The 10,959-nt window shown below is 42.0% G+C and overlaps 1 pseudogene; it reads left to right on the top strand.

Moving 5' to 3' along the window:
* The first annotated feature begins 9,803 nt into the window (after positions 1–9,803).
* LOC118237707 lies at positions 9,804–10,590 on the top strand (annotated as a pseudogene).
* Positions 10,591–10,959: the final 369 nt, after the last annotated feature.

Genomic DNA, 10,959 nt, shown 5'->3' with positions numbered 1-10,959 from the left:
AAGACAGATACTAATTTCTATTTTTATATGTTTAAGGGGTGACCAGTAGGGTACCTCTGGGAGTGTGCTTTTCTCCTCATATGTAGGGTTGATCTGCATTACCCTGGGGAAGCTACTGGCTGCCTCAGAGCTACGTGCTATTTCCTATTTTCCCTCCTGACAACAGGGCCTGTGTACAAATATACAGATTATCTGCATATTGCCAGAGGCTTAAGAACTTGGACTTTGATCTGAGTTACTTCCTAGGGTCCTGCTGATGGTGTAGATGTAACCACCCTCTAAATAAAATTGGCATTCTTCTTTCAACAGTGATTGGCTCTTTTGTCTTTATTACTCCACAGATCCCTCCCTCCAACCTGAAAGAAGTAGTAGGGCTGGACCCTACACCTTGGGCTCTGAGCTTTGTTGAGTGTGGATTCCCTGTGGAAGGAGAGGCTCTGCCTTCCCTGCATGAGAGACTATGAGCTGGTAATATCACTGTCCAGTGATACAGGCTTTTCTTTTGTTTAGCAGTGGGAAGACAGATTGGAAAACTGAAGGTCTGGATTCTAGAAGTTCTGGATATTACACTCCACTTTCAGGTTTGTCTTAGAAATGTTACTGATAGTTTAGAAACTGCTAGGAGGGCATGGGAATCATCCTTCAGCAATACATGATTAGAGTGTTTTCAACACTGAAAGCTACTGACAGCCACCATCATGTGATTCAAGTGAAGTTCAGTTCCAGGGCACAAAAGGATTTTCTGCAATGTAGAGGTATTTCAGGTTACCATAGTATTTTGCAGGTGAATAGGGAAGATGCCACATCTTGTGACATCATCCATTCAACTGGAAGCAATCATCCACTTTATCTTCACATTGTCTTTTGATTGGACATCACTTGGGCTGGGTTTGCCTGAACCTACAAGGGGGCACAAGGGGCTGTAGAGTCATAGAAGGCTCTGTAGGAGATGGCTTACATTTGTTGATAGGGCCCCAGACCATGGGGCCTCTCTGGAAGAAATATCAGTTGCTGGAGAGTCAGAAAATTAACTGTTTAGGGGTCACTTTTTGTTGCAGTTGTGAAATCTGTCTTTATTTAATTTCTGTACACATGGAATCACAGGTATCTGTGTTTGGCTGAGATTACTTTAGTCTTTTGGATAAAAGCTCATTTTCCTGATTTTGTTCTTGGCTTTTTCTCTCAATTCTCTATTCTGTTACAAATATTGTAGGCATTCTTTATTATTGTTGCTTCCCTGATAAATGTAGAAGTCATATTGTATCAAGGTGTGTACTGTATTTGGATTTTTTGAGACAGAGTTTCTCTGTGGCTTAGAAGGCTGTCCTGGAACTAGTTCTTGTAGACAAGGCTGCATTCCAAGTGTCAGAGATCCACCTGCCTATGCCTCCCAAGTGCTGGTATTAAAGGCAGACCCAGCACAACCTGAATATATATATATATATATATATATATATATATATATATATATATATAGAGAGAGAGAGAGAGAGAGAGAGCATTCTGAAATGTTTTCAGTTTGTATGTCGCTTTGGAATCATCTTTTCTCTTAGAAATAGTTGGGCATTGTATTTGTATTGGATTCAGTTTATTTTGCAAATTAACCATAAACAACATGTTAAATTTGATGCAACATATTCCCTAGGATCATTTATATACTTTATTTATTGATGTATTGTTGTTAATCAGTGAAAGACTTTTAAATTAGTGGATAAAAGCTGTAATTGGGCTTGGCAGGTGGCTCATCACATATTCTTCTTGGGGATGACCTGAGTTCAGATCTCAACACCTCATACAGGAAGTTCATATCTACCTGCTGCTCCCGGTTCAGGGGATCTGACAGGCTGTTTTCTGTTGTGTCACCTGTACACACAGAAAACATTGTCTGTCTTTTTTTTTTTTTTTTGGTTTTTGAGACAGGGTTTCTCTTTGGCTTTGGAGGCTGTCCTGGAACTAGCTCTTGTAGACCAGGCTGGTCTCAAACTCACAGAGATCCGCCTGCCTCTGCCTCCTGATTGCTGGAATTAAAGGCATGCACCACCACTGCCTGGCGAAAACATTCTCTTGAGTATACTAACAAACACATGCAAAACATGGATAACATTGCTTCCCAATTTTTTTTTTTTTTTTGCTTATAAAGCAACTAGAACAAAACTACTTGTTTTAGGTGTATAATAGAAATCAAACATTGTTTCTTTAAAAATCTCTTCTCTATTATTTGGTTTGGATAAGGTTTCCTTTCCTCATCTTGATGAATTTAATGCAATCATCAATCATAGCAATTTGATCCTAACTTTTGTGAGCAAGAAGGTAGACATGCATAACTAGTATAACATTTTAGTATGCCAAGGGTCATCACACAAGGTTCACACTCTGAATTCCCAATTATGGTCCTAAGCCTATCCTGCCAGGGCTGCTCATCTGTGCAATGTATCCTAGCTGAAGTTCAGGTCCAGCCTCTAACAGAAGTTTCTGATTCATGGGTCATCATCCTGGGGGAGATGCTCTATTCCCAGGGATAATCAAGGTGAAGTTTCTTCACATGTCTAGAGGACAGCATTGCTCTTGCTCTCTGTTTTTGTACTGTGCAGTGATGTCATGTGGTTCTAGGACTGTGACTGGGTATCTGGACTGAGAGACAACACTGAGCTCTGGTTATAAGATACAGCCTTGGGTGGAGTGAGGTTCATGGCTAAGCAGTTTTTACATGACTGAACGGTCTTTTTCGTATCTAATGACATGATCATCTGTTTTTTATTTTTCAGTTTGTTTATATTACCAATTTTACTTTGTAGAAACATCCATGCATCTCAGGGATGAAGCCTACTTTATCAGGGTGGAAGGATATCTTTCATGTATTCTTGGATTCGTTTGGCCAGTTTTTTGTTTTTTTGTTTTTGTTTTTGTTTATTTTTTCCCCCCGAGACAGTGTTTCTTTGTATTGCTTTGGAGGTTGTCTTGGAACTTTTAGACCAGGCTGGCGTCAACCTCACAGAGATCCACCTGCCTCTGCCTCTCCACTATGGGATTAAATGCATGCCATAGGTTTTCCAGTGTTTCATTGTGTAGTTTTTCATCAATGTTCATGAGGGAGTTAGGTCTTTAATTCTTCTTCTTAGGTGAGATAATGTGTGGTTTGGGTATCATGGTAACTACAGCCTCATAAAAAGAATTTGGCAAAGATCCTTTTGTTTCTATTGTGTGGAACAATTTGAGGATTATTGGCCTCAGCTCTTCTTTGAAATTCTGGTAGAATTCAGAACTGAAATCATTTGGCCCTGGGATCTTTTCATTTGGGAGACTTTTAACGACTTGTTCTATTTCTTTAGGGACTATAGGACTATTTAAATTGTTTATCTAGTCTTGATTTAATTTGTATATGTAGTACCTATCAAGATAGTTGTCCATTTCTTTTGTATTTTCCATTTTTGTAGAGTACAGGTTTTTGAAGTATGGCCTAAAGATTGCCTGGATTTCCTTAGTATCTGTTTTTATCCCCCCTTTTATTTCTAATTTTGTTAATTTGTATATTTTCTCCCTGCCTATTAGTTGGTTTGGATATCTTGTTGGTATCACTGACTCTTGGTATAGTTCTTTGTTTCCATTTTAGTGATTTCAGTGAGGAGTTTGATTATTTCCTGCTGTCTACTACTCTTGGATGATTTTGTTTCTTTTTTTTAGTGATAGAGCTTTTAGGTGTGCTTTTAAGTCACTAGTGTGAGATTTCTACCGATTCTATATAAACACTTAGTGCTCTGAACTTTCTTAACACTGCTTTCACAGTGTCACTTAAATTTGGATATACTATGGATTCATTGTCATTGAATTTTAGGAAGTCTATAATTTTTATCTTTATTCGTTCCTTGAACCATGGGTAATTCAGTTGAGAGTTGTGAATTTTCCATGAGTTTGTAGGCATTCTGTAGTTCGTGCTGTGATATGTTAAGATTAGTGGGGTTATTCCAAATTTTAGTATCTGTTGGGATTTGCTTTCTCACCAAGTATGTGGACAATTTTAGAGAAAATTACATGATGTGGTGAGGAGAGGGCATATTCTTTTGTTTTGGGGTGAACTTGTCTGTGGATATCTGTTATGTTTGTTTGAGTCATAACATTTATTATTTCACTTATTTCTCTGTGAAGTTTCTAGTACTCTAAAAGAAATGTCCACTGGTGAAAGTGGGCTGTTGAAATTTCCCACTATTAATATGAGATTGAATCTTTAGTAATGTTTCTTTTGCTCTTGTGGGTGCCCTTGTAGTTGGTGCATAAATGTTAAGAATTGAGACATCATTTTGATGGACTTTTCCTTTGAATATGAAATGTCCTTCATCTCTTTTAATTAGTGTGAAGCCTATTTTGCTAGATATTAGGTTAGCTACACTGGCTTGCTTCTCACATTACTGAAGACAGTGCCTCAGCAGCTAGTGAGGAGATGGATTGGTGTCCTCCACTTCTTTTGGGATGTGGGAAATGCCCTGGCTATGCTTATTTGCCCAGACGCTGACCAGCCAGCATCACTGAGGTCAGAAGAGACAGGAGTCATTTTTTTATCCCTTGCACTTCCTGGGATGGTGAGTACTCTCGATGAACCAAGGCCATGCTATTTTACCACAGGTGCACCCAAGGAGTGCAGGGGGCTGAGAGGTCCTCTATCCACCACCAGGCTGCTCTTGTTCCTGAGGGATTCAGCAGCACCTGTTTTTTGTAAGTTGTAGCATGAAGCTAACTTGAAAGATGAAGCTGGCTGTGCCAGGTAACTCTTAATTGGCTGGCTGACTGGCATTTGATGTTGGTATGTTGGACTAATAAGTACTGATGCCTTTTTGTGGATAATTTGCCATATCCTATTCTCAATTTCTGGCCCTTCCCTCACCTCTAAGTGGCACTAACTCTTCACTCCTCCTCCTGTGTCCTCTCCCCCTGCCACTTCCCCTACTCCCCTCTCCTGTCTCTCTGCTTTCCTCCAAGGCTTCCCTGGCTGCTCTCCTCCCTCTGTTCCCTTGCCCTCTGGCTGCCTCCTCCCCTTCCTCATGCCCCTTCCTTCCCAGTCCTCTGCTCAGGTGCATTTGATCAGGTAACACAGAGAACTTTACCTGTGCTGTCTCCCCAAAAAATGTGCATGCCAGTGCACCAGCAGCTAGTGTACAACTTGTTCCACCTGAAACCCCGGAATAAAGACATGCTCCGGACTTCAAAAGTGGTCTTGAGCTGCTGCCTGTGCATTTCAATTTTGCTCACTTTTGTAATCTGAATTTGTTTTTCTTCATCGAACACTTGCCAAGGCAGAGAAGGAGAGAAATATCTGACTTTTGAGTATTACTAGAAGACCAAATGAGCAAAAGTGGATGCAAGACAAAGGCAGTGCCCAGAACCCTGACTCTGCCGAAACCTTCAAAGACCTCAGCCATGAAGAGAAGTCAAGCTAAAAGGTAAGGTTACACAAATGGGATGTTGACTTTGAGAAACTATGGTTAGGGTTAGAATCAGGCTTACGGTTATACTTAAGTTTAGGTTTAGGGTTATACTCATGTTTGGGGTTAGGTTTAGGATTAGGTTTAGTGTTTTGGGTTCAGGATTAGTGTAAGGATTATGATTATGTTTATGTTTCAATGTTACACTTGAGGTTAGGGTTAGGATTAGGGGTAGGGTTAGCATTAGTGTTAGGGCTTAGGGTTAGAGTTATATTTAGGGTTAGTGTTGGGGTTCAGGGTACAGGGTTATGGTTATGTTTGTTTAGGGTTAAGGTTAGGGGTTAGTGTTAGGGTTCATGGTTAGGATTAGGGTTAGATTTCAGGGTTCAGGCATAGGGTTAGAGTTAGTGTCAGGTTTGGGGATAGAGTTAAGTGTTAGTGTCTGGGGTAGGGTTCAGGGAAGGGTTAATGTTAGGGTTAGGGGTAGGGGTTTTGGTTCGGGTTGGGGTTTAGGGTTAGGGTAGAGTTAGGTTTACAATTCAGTGTTAGGTTTAGGTTAGTGTTATGATTAGGGTTAGTTTTAGGGTTCAGGTTTAGCGTTATGGTTAGGTTTAGGGTTAGAGTTAGAGTTGGAGGTTAGTATTAGGGTTAGGGTTAAGTTTAGGGTTAGGTTTAGGGGATAAGTTTAGTGTTAGGGTCAGGGTTAGGTATAGGGCAAGGGTTATGGTTATGGATAGGGTTCTGTGTAAGTGTTAGGGTGAGAGTTCTTATTTAGGGTTAGGATTAAGGATTAAGGTTAGTGTTAGGAATAGGGTTATGGGTAGGGTTCAGGGGTAGGGTTATAATTCAGGGTTAAGATTAGGGTTAGGGTTACAACTCAGGGTTCAGCTTTAGGTTTAAGCTTATGGTTAAAGATAGGTTTAATGTTAGAGTTAGGGATAGGGTTAGGGTTAGGTTTAGGGTTTGTTTTCGGGTTAACGATCATGTTTAGGGTTAGGTTATAGTTACATTTAGGGTTAGGCTTTCGTTTAGTGTTACGGTTAGGGTCAGAGTTCCTGGTAAGTGTTCAGAGTTAGTGTTAGAGTTATTGTTAGTATTAGGGTATGGTTAGGTTTAGGGATACCGATATTGTTGGGTTTAGGGTTCATGGTTATTTTTAGAGTTTGTTTAGCGTTAGGTTTAAGGTTCGAGGTTTGGTTAGGATTAGGTTTAGTTTTCAATGTTAGGCTTAAGTTTAGGTTTTGGGTTCAGGGTTAGTGTTAGGGTTAGGTTTAGGGTATAAGTTTAGGGTTAGGGTCAGGGTTCAGAGATATGATTATTGTTTATTGTTAGGGTTTAAGGATAGGGTAAGGGTTGTGGTTATGGAAGGGTTCAAGGTAAGAATTGTGGTTAGGTGGCAGATTTATGGTTAGGGTTAGGAATAGGGGTAGGGTTAGGAGTATGGTTCAGGGTTGGGGTTAGGGTTACTATTCAGGGTTCAGGATAAGGTTTCAGTTTAGGGTTAAAGATAGGTTTAATGTTAGGATTAGGGTTAGAGATTATTGTTCTGTTTGGGATAGGATTTGGGTTGGGTTTAGGGTTTGTTTTGCGGTTAAGGATCATGGTTAGGATAGGGCAATGGTTTGGTTTAGGGATAGCGTCTGGGTTCATGGTAGGTGTTTAGAGTTATTGTTGGGGTTCTTGTTAGTATTAGGGTTTATGGTTAGGGTTAGCTTTAGGGTTCATGGTTACTTTTAGGGTTTGGTTAAGGTTAGGCTTAGGGTTCAAGGTTAAGAGTTAGGGTTAGATTTTGGGGTTTAGGGGTAAGGGTTCAGTGTTAGGGTTACAGTTGGGGTTCATGTTTATGGTTAGTGTTTAATGTTCAGGTTTAGCCTTAAGGTTAGTGTTAGGGTGAGGTTTTAGGGTTAGGGTTAGGTTACAGGTTTAGGGTTAAGGTTAGGTTTACGGTTTGGTGTTACTGTCAGTGTTACCATTGGGTTCTGGTTAGTGTTTCAGGCTTAGTGTTAGGGTTATGGTTAGGTTTAGGGTTAGAGTTGGAGATAGGGTTAATGTTAGGGTTAGGATTCAGGGTTCATGGTAAAGGATTAGTTTTATGGTTACAGTTATGGTTAGGGTTATTGTCAGGTTTAGGTTTATATTTTGGTTAGCTTTAGGGTTCATGGTTAGGATTATGGTTAGGGTTAGTGTTCAGGGTTCAAGCGTAGGGTAAGGGTTAGGGTTAGGTTAAGGTTTCAGTGTTAGGCTTGAGTTTAGAGTTAGGATTCAGCGTTATGGTTAGAGTAGGGTTAGGATTTAGGGTTGTGGTTATGCTTAGGGTTACTTATAGTGTTAGGGTTAGGTTAGGGCTAAGGGTTGGAGTAGGGTTAGTGTTCTGGTTAGGGTTCAGTGTTAAGTGTTAAGGTTCAGTGTTAGGGTTAGAGTTAGAGTTAGGGTTAGTATTAGATTAGGGTTATGTTTCTGGTTAGGGTTAGTGTTAAGGTTATGAGATAAGGAAAAGGTTAGGGTTAGGATTAGGTCTCAGGATTAGGGTTAAGGTTAGCATTAATTTTAGTGGATAGGGATAGAGTTCAGGGTTAGGGTTAGGGCAAAGGTTATGGTTAGGGATAGTGTTAACGCTTAATGTTAGGGTTTAGGGTTGGGGTTCAGATTTATGTTTAGGGTTAGGAGTAGGGATTAGCTAAGAGGTTAGAGTTATGGATAGGGTTATGTTTATGCATACGGTTATGGTTATGTTTAGGGATAGGGTTAGGGTTCACTGTTCAGGGTTAGAGTCAGGTTTTTGGTTGAGGGTTAGGGTTATGTTTAAGGATTAGGGTTAGGTTTAGGATTAGGGTTATGGTTAGGGTTCATGGTTAGAGTTAGGGATAGTTGTTGGGTTCAGGGTTATAGTTAGGATTCAGGGTTACGGCCAAGTCGAGGTTTAGTGTTAGGGTTAGGTTCGGGGTTAGGCTTCCCGTTAGGGTCAGGTTCAGGGTTATGACATTTTTGTTTTTGATCTCAGAATGTTGAATGCTTAGGGGACTATTAATATTTGCACAATTTGTGGATATTACATTGTTTTGGAATTTCGTATGGATCATTTATGCCTTCTCCCAAAGTGCTGCTTCTGTAATTATCTGGGAAGGATACTACCCCACCCACTTTTAGGGACATATCCTTCTATTTGAACGTTATCCTTTCCAATTGAGGTTGTGACACACATACAGAAATCAAAGGTTATTGGATTAAGGTCTCTTTATTTCCAAGCACAGCCAGGTGAAACACAGGCCAGAGCTAGGTTAAGAACCCAGCCAGCGCAGCCAGAACAAAGAGAGAGCGGTCCCCACGTGCAGTCCTTTAAGAAGCCCCCTTTACGTCATGCCGGCTTTCCTTCACCCCGCCCTTATGGGCGAGTCCCCAGGTCCACCTGGTACCTGCCCCAGGACTATTGGGCGGGGCTAGGGTTACTCCCTACAAAAGGTCACTTTAAGAAACTTGAATCATCTGACCCAGTACTCACTTAGAAAGAAGACAAAGTAAAATAAACTTTAAAAGGTCAACAAGTTTCAGTGGGGAAGAGGAGTTGTATTCAGATCTTCCCACTGTACATTCAGGAAATTGTGTGGCAGTGGTGTAACAGGGAGGAGGAGGAAGGAAGGAGAAAAGAAGGATGTAAGTGGGAGTGGAAAGAGCTGTGAAGAGGGGAGGGAAACAGGCTTTTGGAAAGAGAAAGGTAAGTAGTAAGGAAAGAAAGAAAGAAAGAAAGAAAGAAAGAAAGAAAGAAAGAAAGAAAGAGAAAGAAGGAAAGAACTATAGGAAGGAAGAAAGGAAAGGAAGGAAGGAAGGAAAGTGGGAAGGAAGGAAGGAAGGAAAGAAGGAAGGAAGGAAGGAAGGAAGAAAGGAAGGAAAAAGAGATTGCTCATCAGGTAAAGTGCTTGCTGTAGGCAAGTGCTGATTTTCATTGCTGGGACCCCTATGGTGGACACAGAGAAGCTACTCACAATAGTTGTCCTCTGACTTCTGCACTTGTGCTGTTGTTTTATGCTTAACAAAAGCACAGGAAAGAACTTCAGGATATGCTCTCTTAGAAGATTATTCATGGCCACGGTCAGCGCCTGCAGGCCCTGGGGTCCACAAGGCATGGAAGTGCCTCTGGGAGAGCCTAATTTTAGCTGCAGGCGTGCTTGGATGAAGAAGCTGGGGGAGATTGTCGGCAGGGCAGGGTGAGAGCTTTGCATTTTGCAGTGCTGTTTGAAGGGGGCAGGGGGGTGGAGGAAGAGGAAAGCTGCAGAGTCGCCTGGGAACTCCGGGGTTAACCGTGTCGAGTCTGCCAACAGGGAGCAGATCCACCTGGTGAACTATGTGGAGGATTACCTGGACTCCATCGAGTCTCTGCCTTTCGACCTGCAGAGGAACATCTCGCTGATGCGGGAGATCGACGCCCAATACCAAGACATCCTGAAAGAATTGGATGACTCCTCTGAGAAGTTCAAGCGTGAGATGCACAGCACCCAGAAGTGGCGGGTGCTGCACCGCATCCAGAGGGCCCTGATCCGCAGCCAGGAGCTGGGCGATGAGAAGATCCAGATTGTAAGTCAGATGGTGGAGCTGGTGGAGAACCGAACCATGCAGGTGGACAGTCACGTGGAGCTCTTCGAAGCACACCAGGACATCAGTGACAGCACCAGCAGCAGCCGCAAGCCCGGCAAGGACAAGTCCAGGAGTGATGCAATCACTCAGGCGGACAAGCAGAATAACAAGAGGTCCCTGAGGCAGCGAAACAATGAGATTAGAGAGAATGCATCTAATAATCAGGAGCATGACGACATCACCTCAGGAACGCCCAAGGAGAAGAAAGCAAAAACCTCAAAGAGGAAGAAACGCTCCAAGGCCAAAGCAGAGAGGGAAGCCTCTCCCACAGACCTCCCCATGGACCCCAAGGAGCCCACCTACTGTGTGTGCAATCAGGTCTCCTATGGAGAGATGATAGGCTGCGACAACCATGAGTGCCCCATCGAGTGGTTCCACTTTTCCTGTGTGGGACTCAACCATACACCAAAGGGCAAGTGGTACTGCCCCAAATGTCGGGGGAGAACGAGAAAACATTGGACAAAGCCCTGGAAAAGTCCAAGAAAGAAAGGGCTTACAGCAGGTAGTTTGTGGATATTCACAGGTGAGAACAGAACCCGCCAGGGTATTTATGGTGTCGCTGCCTTTTCAGAAGTCTGAGGAAGCTCAGATTCGTATTTTTAGAGAAAGTTAGGAACAGATCCTCTCCATGGGATGGCACGTGTCTTCATGGTGTACCTGTAACCAGACTGAGTCTTAGGTTCGGATTAAACATGTCAGCAAGTGTCAGACGGGTTTTTGGGCTTGGCGAGTGACTTGGAAGTAACTGAACAGATGTATAGAGAAGAGATTTGATTTGGATGTTTTAACAAAAATGTTATGGTTTACAAAAAAAAAAAAAAATTAGCCAGGTTGCTGAAGTACAGCAAGTGTGCTTCTTGCTACCATAATGTAAATCCACATGACAAGTTGGTCAAAGGTTTAAAGTGTAAATATT

This window comes from Cricetulus griseus, unplaced genomic scaffold (assembly GCF_003668045.3).
Source record: "Cricetulus griseus strain 17A/GY unplaced genomic scaffold, alternate assembly CriGri-PICRH-1.0 unplaced_scaffold_1, whole genome shotgun sequence".
NCBI classification, from domain to species: Eukaryota; Metazoa; Chordata; class Mammalia; order Rodentia; family Cricetidae; genus Cricetulus; species Cricetulus griseus.
Note: the sequence above shows the minus strand (reverse complement) of the source record. Positions and strands in the feature narration are given on the sequence as shown.